Source organism: Mytilus californianus, unplaced genomic scaffold (assembly GCF_021869535.1).
Source record: "Mytilus californianus isolate M0D057914Y unplaced genomic scaffold, xbMytCali1.0.p SCAF_7, whole genome shotgun sequence".
NCBI classification, from domain to species: Eukaryota; Metazoa; Mollusca; class Bivalvia; order Mytilida; family Mytilidae; genus Mytilus; species Mytilus californianus.
The window spans coordinates 92,460,136-92,476,988 of NW_026262723.1; positions in this window are offsets into that span (position 1 = coordinate 92,460,136).

Below are 16,853 nucleotides of genomic sequence, written 5' to 3' on the forward strand. Positions count from 1 at the left end.
GAGCACCTGAGATCACCCCCAGTTTTTGGTGGAGTTCGTGTTGCTTAGTCTTTAGTTTTCTATGTTGTGTCATCTGTACTATTATTTGTCTGTTTGTCTTTTTACTTTTGGCCATGGCGTTGTCAGTTTGTTTTTCGATCTATGAGTTTGACTGTCCCTCTGGTATCTTTCGTCCCTCTTTAAAATAGCCTTTCAAGACCGTCATAATCATTATAATCATTTGGACCAGTATTAATTGTGAATTTTTGGATCTCGTTCCATATAATTGTATGAATGTCAAGATTATATATACTCCACAAAAATACGTCACTTTTTGTGGCGTTGATCCATTCATGTGACGCGCAGTTTGTGGTGTCCTGTGCTGTCGTTAATGGGAGATGTTATTCTGCGGTTTACATGTTGTAATGTACTATTATATTATTTATTTAAGCATTTCTCTGTGCATTTTAGCGATATTTTTTAACGTTGCCATATAAGCGGGAGGTTTGGCTAGCCATAAAACCAGGTTCAATCCACCATTGTTTCTTAAAATGTCCTGTACCAAATCAGGAATATGGCAGTTGTTATCAAATAGTCCGTTTCTATGTATGTTGGCGTTTGTTTTTGTTGCAGTTCATGTGTTTTTTCAGTGTTTTTGTTGTTCCGTTGTTTTCCTCTTATAGTTGATGTGTTTCCCTCGGTTTTAGTTTGTAACCCGGATTTGTTTTCTCTTAATCGATTTATGACTTTTGAACAGCGGTATAGGTACCAGTCTTGTATTACAACTCCAGTTTCCGGTGCATGTCAAAACATAGAGTGAAATAAAAAAGTCCATTTTTTTCTGAATTTTTTTCTGGACTCAATTTTTTTCTGTTTGATTAAAAGTTAATGCTGAATTGAAACATCTATTTAGATTAAAAAATATTGCATCGTTTTGGGGATATCAAACCAGGAAAGTGGAAGGATACCATGTTTACTGGAAGTGGTGCGGTCTAGTAAAACCGCAAACAGAAAGTAGAAAAAAGTAGTTTTGACATCAGGGTTTCATATCTTTTTAATCTTCGTGGCATGACCCACTTTGTTTTCCATTAAATCACAATTTCACATTACTACATACATGATATGTACATGAAAAAAATGTCTATGTAGCATTTTATTGTAAAATAATTTAAAAAATCAGCTGTTTTGCATGTAACCCTAAGGAACAGCCAATTACAAGACTGCAACCTATACAACTGTTGCCTTTATTTTTCTATCAGTCACGAATAGCGTTCTTGTTGATAGAACGGAACGACACAATCTGTCTCAGATTTTTCAAATTACGTACGTATTATACATAATTAAGTCTGTCTAATGACTGGGGACGTATTTTCCTACAGATCTGTTCTTTTTTCATCAGTCTATCTAAATCAAAATTTATTTTAGATTTTACTTGATTTTCTAAAAATACGAAAAGAATAAAGCATTATTTAAAATATTGCAGTACAATTAAAAGTTGTGAGAACGAAATTTAGTAAACATTTCTGTGTTCAAGGTTTGGATGCAAGTGGGATTTTAAGATTGAAAACTTGTAATAAAACTGTTATGAAATTTCCCATGCATCTAAGACATGTATACAATTGCAAATAAATAATATTGAATATTTTATTATATTTCTCAAATATACTATGTCCAAATGTTGATTGCGCAAGAAAAAGGCAAGAACTTGACTTGACTACAAATTGACATTAAAAAAAAACGGTTCTACAAATTTATCTACCAACATAATTTCTGATTTTATTAAGATAAAATGTATCATGTATTATCGACGACTTCGAATAAGTCTATGCATCATACAAGAATTTTTGTCGTACTAATAAATTAGGCTATAGTAGTTTAATGATGTTCAAATCCCATAAATCGAAAAAGAAGATAAAAATCAAGGTACAAACAAGAACCAGAGGAAATCGCATGAATCGCGAGACATCTTTCACTAACAGTGTATGAGGACAGGATCAGTCTTATTTGCACAAAAAAATATATTCAAAGATACTAAGATTATAATTTCGGACGCCAGACGCTCGTTTCGTCTACAAAAGACTTGTCAGTGACTCTAGAATCAAAAAGATTATAATATGCTAAATAAAGAACGAAGTTGAAAAGCATTAATGACCAAACATTCCGAAAAGTGTGGAATAATACAGCTAATGTTGACGATTCCATGGGGAGAAACGCGTGTCTTACGTCCCAAAAGCCTGGTATCATTGATGAAGTTTTATAACCCATTTGTCGATGCAACAGTTGGTGAAATTTTAGTCAGCATTCCAATATAAAAAGTAAAATGACAAAACAAGGAAAATTCAAAACGGAAAGTCCCTTACCAAATAGCAAAATCAAAAGCTCAAACACATCAAACGAATGGAAAACAACTGTCATATTCCTGACTTGGTACAGGCATTTCCTTGTGTAGAAAATGGTGGATTAAAACTGGTTTAATTGTAGCTTAACCTCTCACTTGTATGGCAGTCATATAGAATTCCATTAAAGTGACAACAATGTGTGAGCAAAACAAACAGACATAATAGGTAGAAATGTAAATAATTGGGGTACAGCAGTCAACATTAATCAATATAAAATCAAATAAATATTTCAACAAAGGAAAAAACAAAATGGCATATAGACACTCTTAAGACAAAGTACATAAGCAAAAATGAAAGACAAGAATACAAAAATGACCATATCACAAGTGAAGCAGGATCTGTTTACCGATTCGGAGCAATAGAGATAACCCCTTGTTTTTTGGGGCTCAGTTTTTGTTTTTCTGTTTAGTATTTGTTTTGACTAGTGTTTATCTTTCGTCGTTTTACCTTTTGTTTTCGACGTATGATTTTTAATTTTTTCATTGGTATCTATTGCCACTTTTACGCTCCGGTACTTTCCAGTTTACGTTTAACAACAATATCTTGCTTCAATCATCACAAAAATCAACACAAAGACAACATATAAATTTACCATTCTACTTTCTCCGGTAACCAAAAGACTTAATTGAGAAAAAACTTACTTAAACCTCTCCCTTATTTACTCTATAACAAAGAAAAAGCATCGTTAAATAGAAGATCATGAGATTTAACATTGATAATAGTAGAACAATAAGGATAATTATGTGAAATGATTGCCAATGACACAAGTTTACCTTAAAATCCAAAAGAACAAATATGTGAACATTTGCAGGTCACCGTAAGGCATTCGACAGCGAGCAAATCCATACATTATCACCTCAAAAGCTAACCAGACCTTTAAACAGACTTATTCGGAAAGGATATAGTTACGATACTGTTGTCAAGTCATTAAGGATTGCATATTTTGGTATTAATATTAATTCACTCATAGGGTCTTTGCATCGGAGATAAACACATTTATTCTAAAACCAGTTATTGGCATGATACGGGTTATGTTCTTTTCATATAATTTATGATGGTATGATACTAAACCCCTTACGGGAGGGATTGTACTTGATTTTTGTATGATGAAGACATAATCTTTCAATCAGCTTGATTGAGGTCTGGAGCTGGCATGTCAGTAACTGCTAGTAGTCCTTTGTTCATTTATGTATCATTGTCATTTTGCTTAGTTTCTTTTGTTACCTATTCTGACATCGGACTCGGACTTCTTTTGAACTGAGTTTTACTGTGCGTATTGCTATGTGTTTCTTTATTCTACATTGGCTAGAGGTATAGGGGGAAGGTTGAGATTTCACAAAACATGTTTAACCCCGCCACATTTTTGCGCCTGTCCCAAGTCAGGAGCCTTTGGCCTTTGTTAGTTTTGTATGTTGTTTTTAATTTTAGTTCATTTATATGTTTTGGAGTTTAGTGTGACGTCCATTTTCACTGAGCTAGTACACAATTTTATTTAGGGGCCAGCTGAGGACCACCTCCGGGTGCGAGATTTTCTCGCTGCGTTGAAGACCCGTTTGTGGCCTTTGGCTGTTGTCTGCTCTTTGGTCGGGTTGTTGTCTCTTTGACATATTCCCCATTTCCATTCTCAATTTTATTATGTAAAGCTATAAAAGGTCAGGCAATTTGATGCACTCGGATGTGTTTCGTTGAAATAAGATTTAAGGTAAAACTCCAGTCTTAATAAATACTTCGAGCAATTAGTATTTTTACTCATATCAAATCAATTGTCCCTTAGACAACGACGTTCGGGCTAAAAAGTTATTTTTCCCTAGTTCCTATCGTATGAGAATATGTCCAACATTTGATACTTTGATATCTGGGAAAATGAAAATATAACCTTTACATGGGTATTCTTTCTGTGAAATATTGCCTAGATCTGCATTAACATGATAACATCACAATGGCGCCTAAAATGACAAATCACTTCTTCATGGTCACCATATGACGATAGGGGATTCACTCTTACATAACAAAACCTGTATATTATATCTCTAATTTGCTTAAAAGAAGAAAAAAAAAGAATAAATTTAATATCAAACCACTGATATACTTTATATTAGAAATGGGATTAATTATGATCTGTCCATGTTATAACGTTTGGATAGGAAATTTCAATATATTACTGTCGTATATTTAGCATCCTTTTTTCCATTCCCTTTATGGACATTATACTAAATCGCAGAGTCATTTCTACTTCTGAATTTTTCAGGTTATAGGTTCTTCGGCCAATCTTTTAGCTTCTTTTCATTGGGTTTAAACTGGGGTACCTATTGTTCAGAATTTGAATTATATGTTTTATGTGTTGTCCACATAATTCACTCTTTTGGTCAATTAACAGTTCTGATTTCTCCTAGTACCTTTTAAAGTGTTCACCAATCTAAACTTGCATGTCCTTTTGTTAAATTCGTTAGTAGAACGCATAAAACGTAGAGGCCTTTTATAGCTTGCTTTTTTATTTTTGTGTTTTGCTCATTGTACGGTCAACTTTTAAACTATTTGCTTACTTCTACGTCATTCGGTCTCTGGGTGAGAGTTGTCTCGGTGGGAATCATACCACATCTTCTTATTTTTATATTAGTGTAATGTAAAGTTTGTTCAAACTTAGACTCTTTTCACTTAACTTCTTTAAAGGATTTTGAGGAATGATTGTTCTAACTTGGAAAACCTGTTTCCTATAAACATTTTATTCCTATAATCACTTACTTTCAGTAGAATCCATTTATAGTTTCTCGGGATTAAGACGGCAATTAAATTTCTTTCTAGGCATTGCAAACCTTATCGATCATCTTTATTTACATTAAAGAAAGCCAATTAATGATCCGATAGCCGGTGGTAAAACTTCATAGGAAAGTTCCGATTTATATTGAAAGCGGAGGTTAACGTAATGGCGTGGTGACCTTGATCCGATTCAATTACCGGTATATAGCTCTGAGAAATCATCAGATTCCACGTGTCCGTAATTATGACATAAAACTAATATAAAATACATTTTGAACATTTTGTCATTAATATGAAACATTACATTGAAAAAATATAGATATAGAAAAGTAAGGTTAGATGATTATATATTTAATTTATCATAAACGTGTGCAATGGGTGAAAGCTACCTCTGCCAGCAGTTACCAAAAAAAAAATATGAAAAAGTACCCTTTAACGTGTTAATATCATCATTATTATTAATGAAAATATATTTTGCAAAGTCACAGGATTTTCTTTTCATTATCAAAATAAGAATATATACATTTTAGTATTGTATTCAGCGATTTTAATCTATAATGACTTTGTGAAAAGGGACCCTTTAATCATATAAGTCGAACCTAAACATCAAAAGGATGTGATGATCTTTTGACAAGTGGATGTTTTATCCAACTTTTCTTGTCAATACAGACTGAACGGACACATCCATGATGTTAATTAATTCTAATAAATTCGGCTAACTTAAACTTATGATAACTGTGTATAACTCTTGCTGTGTGATTTTCATTAAAGGTATTTTATAAGATTTTGGTTTGTACTATTTCAAATATATGATACAAGCTACATTGTATAATCTTCGGTAATTGTGTTTGATTATTCTTGCATGCCCTTTTTTACTATATAGCATCATTGGCTTGCATTTGTTTCGGTATCAGCATTTCTGTAGGTAATTCTAGAAAAGTGTTTCGGACGCAACGAATTTATAAAGTGTTATTTTTAATCTTCGATTTCAAAACATTGTGAACTAAAAATTTTATTTCTGTCCCTATCCACTCTTTTGTGGTTTTTAACTGCCGGTTAGATATCTTCTTGGCGAATGCCTTTTTCTAATGTATAGACTATTTTCTCCTTGCATAATTGTTCCAAGCATATTATGTTAAGATTATTCTTAAAACTTGTATGGTACACACTCAAATCGGTTTTATTTTCTATCCTCTCCATCCCACTACCCTGTCAATTAGGTCCAACCGAATGAGCAAATATATCGAAGTACAAACTATAGAAATACACTTTCACGTCGTGATTCATTCTGTTTTTTGGTAGATACTGTGACTCTTATTTATAACATATGTAACCATATATCAACTGTCAACAAACCTTTAAATTTTTCGAAAAACTAAGGATTTTCTACACCAGGAATAGATAACATTAGTTGTATTTCGTGAAACCTTTCGGAATATTGGGTCCTCAATGCTCTTCATCTCCGTCTTTATTTAACATTTTTAACTTTTTGATTCGAGCGTGACTGATGAGTCTTTTGTAGACGAAACGCGCGACTGGTGTACAAAATTTTATTCCTGGTATCTTTGATGAGTGTATATGTAACTTAATGTATGTTGAATATGCTATGCAATAATTTGCTATTTTAAGGCTTGATTTCTGACACACAGACTTTGCTACACTTTTGCATCATAAATGTTCACTCACTTATCGTCTTTCTTTCTGTTGGCCATGGTGTTATCCGTCTTTCGTCGACTTTATATATATGTATATTATGTTCCACTAATCGTCTGTATTTAATTCATGAACCTTGCTCTTTAGTGTCCCAGATAGCAGATAGTACTAAATCTTGTGTGGTATAAACTAAAACCAGTGTTATACTTTGTGATGATTACAAAACTTTAGGATAGTCTGCTTACATTATGCATTTTCAAGAAATGCTTCTCCCTCGTAAAAAGCTCTTATTCTTTGTCCAGTTTTTGCTACATTCTATTTCTGGTTTATCAGCCTGTCAACGTTGATGTACGGTTTAGCTTCTTTTTTAAAAAAATATTACGGCCGCAACATCACTAAAAATGCATTAATTATCGAAATGAGAATCTGGTCTAGTAAAGTTGGTATAATTAATACTTTAGTAACGTGAAGTAGAAACTTTATTTTACGTATTTATTTTTAATAAAATAAAACGTCAAAAGGAACAATATTTTTGGATGGTTATTATAAGGTCAGCCATAATTGCGTGTTTAAATGGTAACGTCAATATGAGCAATGAGGAACTTAAGGGGAAGCCCCAATCTCCAGGAGTGGTATGAGCATAGCATAGTCGACTTTAAGCAGCTGTGATTTTTTGTTGGTTGTCATTTGTCAGAAGTCAAGGAAGACGAAAACATAGACATGGTACGTGGATGTTAGACATTGAAGTTTCTTACATAGAATTACTTCTGTTATAAAGTAACGGACTTGTACAAGTTGCAGCTCATCATGTTCGTATTGTATTATCTTGAGGAAGTTGTAGCTTATAGGGTACCACATTGTAACATTAGGTGAGCGTACCTGACCAAGGACAAACTTGTTATTCTTCAAATTTGAATCATTTTTTTATAATTTTGAAATAGAATATCTGTAAATAAATTTAACTATTCATTTTGCTGTTAAGAATTTTATAAGAATATAGTAGATTATGTATATAAAATACGAATGAAAGGTATTTTGGTGCCAATCGTAACGTTCTTTTTATGAAAATTCATTTTTTTATCAATAAATTCGATTTCTGTCAGTCAGACAAAAAAATCTTTTAAAACAAGTCCATATTCATATAACCCTCGGTTAACTTATTTAAAGCGCAAACACAACATGGAATCGTTGCAGACTGACAACTCTGAAGAATGTCGGATATCTTTGCATGGTGGCTTTAAAATAATGGTTAACATAAGTTATAAGAAAGAACAAAATCTAAAACATGAATATGTGCGCTAAAGAACTAATTATACATCGCGTTATTGTATGTACAATGGTTAAACTATTTGCAGAACGAACAGTCTGAATAATAGTTATTAAGAATAATTTTTCTAAGAATGAATGATATTTTCGTATGATTGACAATAAAAATAAGAATTTCACAATTGCATACAAAGTTATAAATTTGTACTGAAAAGCACCTGCATGTCCATTTACAGACGAACTGTAAATAACATTTGTTTGATTAAAAAACTAATTGAACATCAAATATTCTTAACAGTACGACATAGTTTCAAAATAGCATGTAATTCCATGAGGCAATGTAATTAACTAATAGTTATTCCTTGATTAAGAATCGATTTTCATTACACTTTGAACATTTTTATCTTCTTACAAAGGTACTTCATGTCTCATGAAATTGAAATATCGAATAGTGTAATGCATTTGATAAAACTTTTACTTTGCGAATGGTTTACTACGCAAAGGTATTTAGAAATCGACATCTACAAAAGTCACGTTGTCATGTAATACGCAAAATAGGATTCAGCTAATCAAAATTTCAGTTATACACTATAAAAAATTTAACAAGTTTGAGGTTATTTTGAAAGTTTTTGCAGTTTTACACTTACTTCCATAAATGCTGATGGCTGACAGACTAAAGTCTTCTGAACATATTAAGGATTTTATATTTGTATATTTAAAAATACTTTTTTGATTTTCGAATTTAACGGGCCAAATTGTCTTTTTATCTATGCAATCCAAATCTGCGATGGGATAAGAATTGGATATTAATGTGTTAACTTTCCTAATTATTAGTGTAACAAATCTGTAAGACTTGCCATGATTTGCAATGAAAATAGAAGGTGAACTGATTCAATAGCACTATCCTTGATTAAATCATTTTGTAGCATACAATCAAATGTTTATTTTTTTGGCTTTTTTTTTGGGGTGGGGGGTGGGGGCGTTATGCCATGGGATTGACTCGATATGGCTGTTGCTGTACCGATGCATCTTCACCTACACCTGCATCATGATGTGAAATAATTGTTTTACTTGGTGTGCCAGGAACTTTGTTTCTGTTGGTGGGTACATTGATTTTGTTTATAAAATTAAAACATAACTAACAATATATGGCTTTTCAGTTAGGAAAGCATATTGGCCTACATCCTGTCGGTACAATGTACATATATGTTTGCATGGCACCTGGTAATGTTTTTCTCAAGCAGTGTTTATGACGTCTTTACACTAAATCTGTTAAATATGTACTGAATTTTCTCCATTTTCAACCCTCTTGTTTGGGATGTGTGTGTGTGGTGTTTTTGTGCACGTGTATTTCATGTTGACATTAAGAAAGCGATTAATTGTACATGCACATATGAACTCAAATCAACCTCTTTGAAACTCAATAGTTGTTCAAAATAATATTCATTCGAATGTTTCCTTCAGTTTAGTAGGTCGAGGGAAACAACAAATTAAATGCACTTAATGAAAAACAAATGTTCAATTACTTTTTGAGAAGCAATAACAAAATTAGATTGCAAGGAAAATCGACATCATTTAACTTTGTTTAATCTGTGACGCATCAAAAATGAACACGGGCAATGACTTTTCTGTGACGTCATCAATGATGTTAAAGTATTGAAATTTCCCCCTAACTTTAATATCTACATATATATAATTACTCTAAATATCAGCACAACAATGTTAAATCTGCAAATTGCGGAAGCAAATTTTTGTTCTTCCCTCGCCGGGATTCGAACTCATGCTATAGGGATATCGAGACAACACCGCCTGCACTGTGTCCAGCGCTCTAGACCACTCGGCCACATAGACTGAACTTATAATTCAGCTTTCGGTGGCCTAGTGTTACCTTTCCTCGTCAGTAGAATCTAGAGTTGTAACACAGTACATGATATATTAGGCATGAAGATGGAATTGATTGCAGATTAGCTAAATATTTATCGTAAAGGACCGTAAGAAACAGTCACAGAAATAATTATTTTGATAAGTACGTCTAAACAAGTGACAACTCTACGACAGATCCATCCATTGTATCTCCAGTGAAGGTGATACACGGCTGAAAACACATATTATATTCATAATTACTCTAAATATCAGCACAACAATGTTAAATCTGCAAATTTTTGTTCTTCCCTCGCCGGGATTCAAACTCATGCTATTGAGATATCGAGACAACACGCCTGCACTGTGTCCAGCGCTCTAGACCACTCGACCACCTAGACTGAACTCATAATTCAGCTTTCGGTGGCCTAGTGTTACCTTTCCTCGTCAGTAGAATCTAGAGTTGTAACACAGTACATGATATATAAGGCATGAAGATGGAATTGATTGCAGATTAGCTAAATATCTGTCGTAAAGGATCGTAAGATACAGTCACAGAAATAATTATTTTGATAAGTACGTCTAAACAAGTGACAACTCTACGACAGCTCCATCCATTGTATCTCCAGTGAAGGTGATACACGGCTGAAAACACATATTATATTCATGATTACCCTTAATATCAGCACAACAATGTTAAATCTGCAAATTTGCAGAAGCAAATTTTTGTTCTTTCCTCGCCGGGATTCGAACTCATGCTATTGGGTTATCGAGACAACACCGCCTGCACTGTGTCCAGCGCTCTAGACCACTCGACCACCTAGACTGAACTCATAATTCAGCTTTCGGTGGCCTAGTGTTACCTTTCCTCGTCAGTAGAATCTAGTGTTGTAACACATTTCATGATATATTAGGCATGAAGATGGAATTGATTGTAGATTAACTAAATATCTATCGTAAAGGATCGTATGATACAGTCACAGAAATAATTGTTTTGATAAGTACGTCTAAACAAGTGACAACTCTACGACATATCCATCCATTGGGTCACCAGTAAAGGTGATACACGGCTGAAAACACATATTATATTCATAATTACTCTAAATATCAGCACAACAATGTTAAATCTGCAAATTTGCAGAAGCAAATTTTTGTTCTTCCCTCGCCGGCAATCGAACTCATGCTATTGGGATATCGAGACAACACCTAGAGCGCTGGACATTTTGGGATATCGAGTGGTCTTCGAATCCCGGTGAGGGAAGAACAAAAATTTGCTTCCTCAAGTTTGTAGATTTAATATAAAACGTCTGAATAATAGTCAACGATCTTTCCCACGAGGGTGCTGGATCGTTACGAGTAACGATACATGTACACAATAAATAAATTATATAAACGCCTGAAAAGTGTACAAAACAACACCAATAAACAAAAAAGAAAACTATAAATGTAATTATTTATAGATATTTCGGATAACAGATATCCTTTATCAGTATGATTATGATCATGGATGTCAAATGAATCATATCAATCTACTTTGATTAAACTATAACAATCTTGAAATTTATACAATAAAACAGTTAAACCGAACATCATAGTTTAGACGCTTGTACAATTCTAAAAGTTTTAAACATGACATAGGTTATATAGCTATTTACAACAGAGACTGCAAAGATATGCTTCAAATAAAAAAAAGTAAGGTGCGATATGAACTGGCACAATTCTAAAATTTAAAAGGTGACGACAGTTACGATGTTATATATATATATATATATATATAAGTCTGAAAATTAAACCCGACAGTGTTAGAATTAGATGTTATGCTGACAAATTTTTGTCCCTCAACGGGATTTGAACTCACACATTTGATACACTCCAGCACCAATCGCTTAGCCTCATGTCCAGCGCTCTACACCACTCGACCACATCCGCTATATAAAATATAACTTCAATAGTCGTAGTGTTACCTTGTCACGTAAGGCGAATCTAGAGAAAGACATAAGACATGTGATTTAAGTATGTGAAGATGTTATATTATTTTTTATACACAATGTATTTTTTATTTGTCAGCAATCTAACTCAACATTTTTTTTATATACCGTATGGGATAATGATTCAATTCATTATACAGTCACTAGAAATAAGTATATCATACAAACAGGTCTCAGCAAGTGACAATCATACAATATCTATATGGCCACTGGATCTCAGTGTGTTTGAGATACAGGGTAATACAAATATTTATATTAGTCTGAAAATCAAACCCAACTGTGTTAGAATTAGATTTTTATGCTGACAAATTTTTGAACGGGATTTGAACTCACACCTTTGATACACTACAGCACCAATCGCTTAGCTCGTGTCCAGCGCTCTAGACCACTCGACCACATCCCCTATATAAAAATATAACTTCAATAGTCGAAGTGTTACCTTGTCATATATATATATATATATACAAGTCTAAATTGAAAACAACGTTCAAACCTATGATTGCGTTTGATAAAAACCGCAATTTTTATACGTGTGCATGCAAAACAAATTTCTTGTTAGAGGGGTCTAAATACAGCACAAACAACATTTTCCAAAAGACCAAAAAAGTGAAAAAGTATATTTTAACAAAACACATTTGACTAACAGGTCGAACAACAAATGTTCTTAAACCCTGCTGACTGCCATTGGTGATTGCCAAATAAACGGATCACCGATGTAATAAATGGATCTTAATTATAAATATACATATATTCATACAAATGCGTTTTTTGATATTATTCTAAGTCCTTTGAAACTTCAAATCATTTTTGAAATATTTATTGAACTCGCATGATCTTAGTTAATTATTTGCCACTGGAAGCTATGCAAGCAACAATCAACAATCTGGTTTGTTTTTTTTAATGATTCTTTTCAGTTCTCCATTCCACTCAATATTTAAAGTTGGCATTGCAAAATAACACATTTTCAAATCATTTCGATATCAAATCAGAGTAAAATATAGCTTTTTCTATTTGTTCGATTCTCATTGATAGATTTTGTTAAAGATTCTTACCAAAATTTTGATAGATGAATTTTCATTGGTTGTTATCTCAATTATATTCATATTGCATACTTTTTGTATGTGTTTTAGTTCAATTTTACAAAGGTGAAATATAACACAATTTCTGTTAAGCCATTGTTTGTTTTTCTGAATAAATACTTTTTTTTTCGTTTTTTACTTGTAGAATTGTCATTTCGAACGGGTAATCACATCCTAGTTTTACAGTTATTTTGTTCAGAGGCCGTGATTTATATACTATCCATGTAAACTCATTGATTAAAGGATATCAATTAACCACCGTAATAAGGTCTTTTTCAATATTATTTTATTGATTTTGTTTTTGATAAATTAAAACATTACTATATATGTACAGTCATGAAAACGTACATTGTCCTACATCCTATCGATACGTTGTACGTTTATTTTTATATTGCACAAAGTCATGCCTTTCAAAGACTGATTATGACATACTAAATCCGTTGGATGTATATTTATTGATTTTGAAATCTTGGAAAACATGTTTTATTTATTAGTTGTAATTGGCATTGATTTATCAATTAGCTTTCAGTTACTGCGAGTACTCCTAGATCGGTACTTTGTGTCTTTTGTCTTTTTGTTAGTTGTTATTTATGCTTTGTCCCAATTTGATGAGTCAAACCATTTTCCCATTATCCCAGGACTAGGGAGGACTGTGAACCTGAATGAGCTGGTTCCAAGTCAGGAGCTTGTGATTCAGTGTGTGTCGTTGGTTAATGTCTGTCATATTCGTTTTTCGTTTATTGTTTTTGTTATTTTGTCATACATCAGGCGGTTGGTTTTGTCGTTTGATTTTGTTTCACATTTTAGCATGTGCGGGCCTTTTATGACTGACTATACGATGACGTTTGTTCAATGTTAAAACGTACGGTTACATATAGTTGCATACATCTACGACAGTTGGATAGTTGTCTTATTAACAATTATAGCACATAACCTAATTTTTATATCAATCGAGAGTTAAATTTAATTTGTTGATTAGCGTAGTTCGTCTTCCTCGGGGAAAGTTGACCGTGGATGGCTTTGGCTATTATTTTATGTCCTTTTTGCTCATATAGCTCTTCAACTGCTTCTGTTCTTATACATTCTTACCTTTCAAATTTTCGACTTTCTGGTGAAGGTAAATCCAGAAAAGCGCTTCGAAAGCTTGAACTTTATAATGTGGCGTTTCCCTTTTTCAGCACTAGGTCGATACCGCAGCTGGTGGGCTATCAGTCTCCGAGGGTATCATCAGCTTAGTAGTCAGTACTTCGGTGCTGATATTATTTATAACAAAAATTTCTTAAATTGTCCGTTTATCAATTTAGAAATTATTAAGAAACTAAGGTTCAACTTCCTCAGGCAAAATTGACCTGTGGTGCATTTCGCTATTATTAAAGGTCCTTTTTGGTCATATAGCTGTTCAACTGTTTCGGTTTTTATACATCCCTGGCTTTCTTTTGAACTTCTGTTTGTTTCTCTATTGACAATTCTGTCTGTCCAATATAATTATATAATAATCAGAAAAAAATTAGGGAAGGCATTATTGACACAAAGCCAAACTAAACAATAATTCCTAAAACTGAAAACAAAACGTCACAAATGTGTTGTGTCCTTACGCTTTTCCGGACTTATCTTCACAAGGAACGCTCATACCAAAATCATCGAAAGCCAAGGATGTATACCTACCTAAACAACAAGGCATGAAGCAGCCTGTAAGCAATCTTCAACGAGTGTTTTGTTATGTATCAAACTCTCATTTGTTGTCAATATAATTGTTAAAAGGCCAATTTTAATATTATTTGTGTAATAGACATTACAAGAAATTTTAACTGTGACACCTGTTAACCGTTAAATAGTTATATTTTCTTAGCAACTGAATGAACTCTATAGAACTGTCGCAATTAATTAGTGCTATTTATCTATGGCCATAAAGTCGCCACTGAAGAACACTTAAAGTTTCTGGTTATTTTAATATGTTTAACATTCAAAGATAAAGACAGGTTTAATGTATATTCTGGTCAGTTTTAAGGTTGTTGCTCGATGTGAAAAGTTGGTTACATGTTTGCAATATATAAATATTGTATATGAACTCGATGTTGTCTTTTTAAGTAATATTGAGGTGTAACATAAATGGTGGCAGCGGAAAAGGATTAATTAATTTAAGATATCAATTATTCTGCAGTGGATTATAAGTGTAATTTTCCTAAAGGATATAGGTGCTATCGTAGGATTATTGCTTATGTAGCTGATATGACTTATCAGTGATTTTTATACGACCGCAAAAATTAAAAATTTTTTGGTCGTATATTGGTATGACGTTGGCGTCGTCGTCGTCGTCGTCGTCGTCTGGCGTCGTCCGGCGTCGTCCGAAGACACATTGGTTTTCGCACTCTAACTTTAGTTTAAGTGAATGGATCTCCATGAAATTTTACCATAAGGTTCAATACCACGATAGGAAGGTTGGGATTGATTTTGGGGGTTATGGTACCAACAGTTAAGGAATTAGGGGTCAAAAAGGGGCCAAAAATAAGCATTTTTGTAACTTCCAGACAATAACTTGTGTGTAAGTGTATGGATCTCTCTGACATTGTACCACAAGGTTCCATATCACAAAGGGAAGGCTGTAATTGATTTTGGGGGTAATTGCCTCAAAATTTTAGGAATTAGGGGCCGTTAAATAGTTATATTTTCTTAGCATCTGAATGAACTCTATAGAACTGTCGCAATTAATTAGTGCTATTTATCTATGGCCATAAAGTCGCCACTGAAGAACACTTAAAGTTTCTGGTTATTTTAATATGTTTAACATTCAAAGATAAAGACAGGTTTAATGTATATTCTGGTCAGTTTTAAGGTTGTTGCTCGATGTGAAAAGTTGGTTACATGAACTCGATGTTGTCTTTTTAAGTAATATTGAGGTGTAACAATAATGGAATGCTATATGACTGTCACACAAGTGAGAGGTTTAGCTAGCTATAAAACCAGGCTTAATTCACCATTTTCTACATAAGGAAATGCCTGTACCAAGTCAGGAATATGACAGTTGTTTTCCATTCGTTTGATGTGTTTGAGCTTTTGATTTTGCCATTTGATAAGGGACTTTCCATTTTGAATTTTCCTTGGAGTTCGGTATTTTTGATATTTTACTTTTTGTGAATATATTTATTAGATGATATCGGGGCCTCATATATCTGACTATACGGTATGGGTTTTGATTATTATTGAAGGTCGTATGGTGATCTGTAGTTGTTTACATGAACGTCATCTTAACTCTGGAGGAGAGTCGCCTCATATCAAATCTACTTATTTTTATATAAATTGTAAGTTAGAAGTTTCTGAGAAATTTTAGTGATTAGAGTAATTCGTCTTTTACTCAAGCTTGACTTATGTTTTCTGTGGACTACTGTTTGCTTCTCGGTTGACATTTTTGTCTGTCTTATATAAGTGTACCATAATAAGCGAAGGGAGAACACAAATGACCAAAACAATTCCACAAAAATTACCCCCTAAAACTTGAAGAGACTTATTATTAGTCCTCAACATCTAAATTCACATGCTGCAAATTCGTATTTGTAATCTGACCTCAACAAAACAAAATCCTCTAGATAAAGGAAAAGCCAAGGGTGCTGCTCCAGACATTAATTAAATTTTGCATAAAACGTGCACATGTTTACTGAAAAATTTAGAAACATTGTGAAGTTCAACATGCTTCAGTTGTATTCCAATCCATACTGAATGAAACTGTAACATCAAATAACTTTCCCTTAAACACCGGACCAGATATATACATGACGTAACATATACCGTATGCAGAATATAATACGATATGTCTACCGTACCGGATTACCACCGTTTAAATCTTTACTCTATTTGGCCTTTTTAACTTTTTTTAT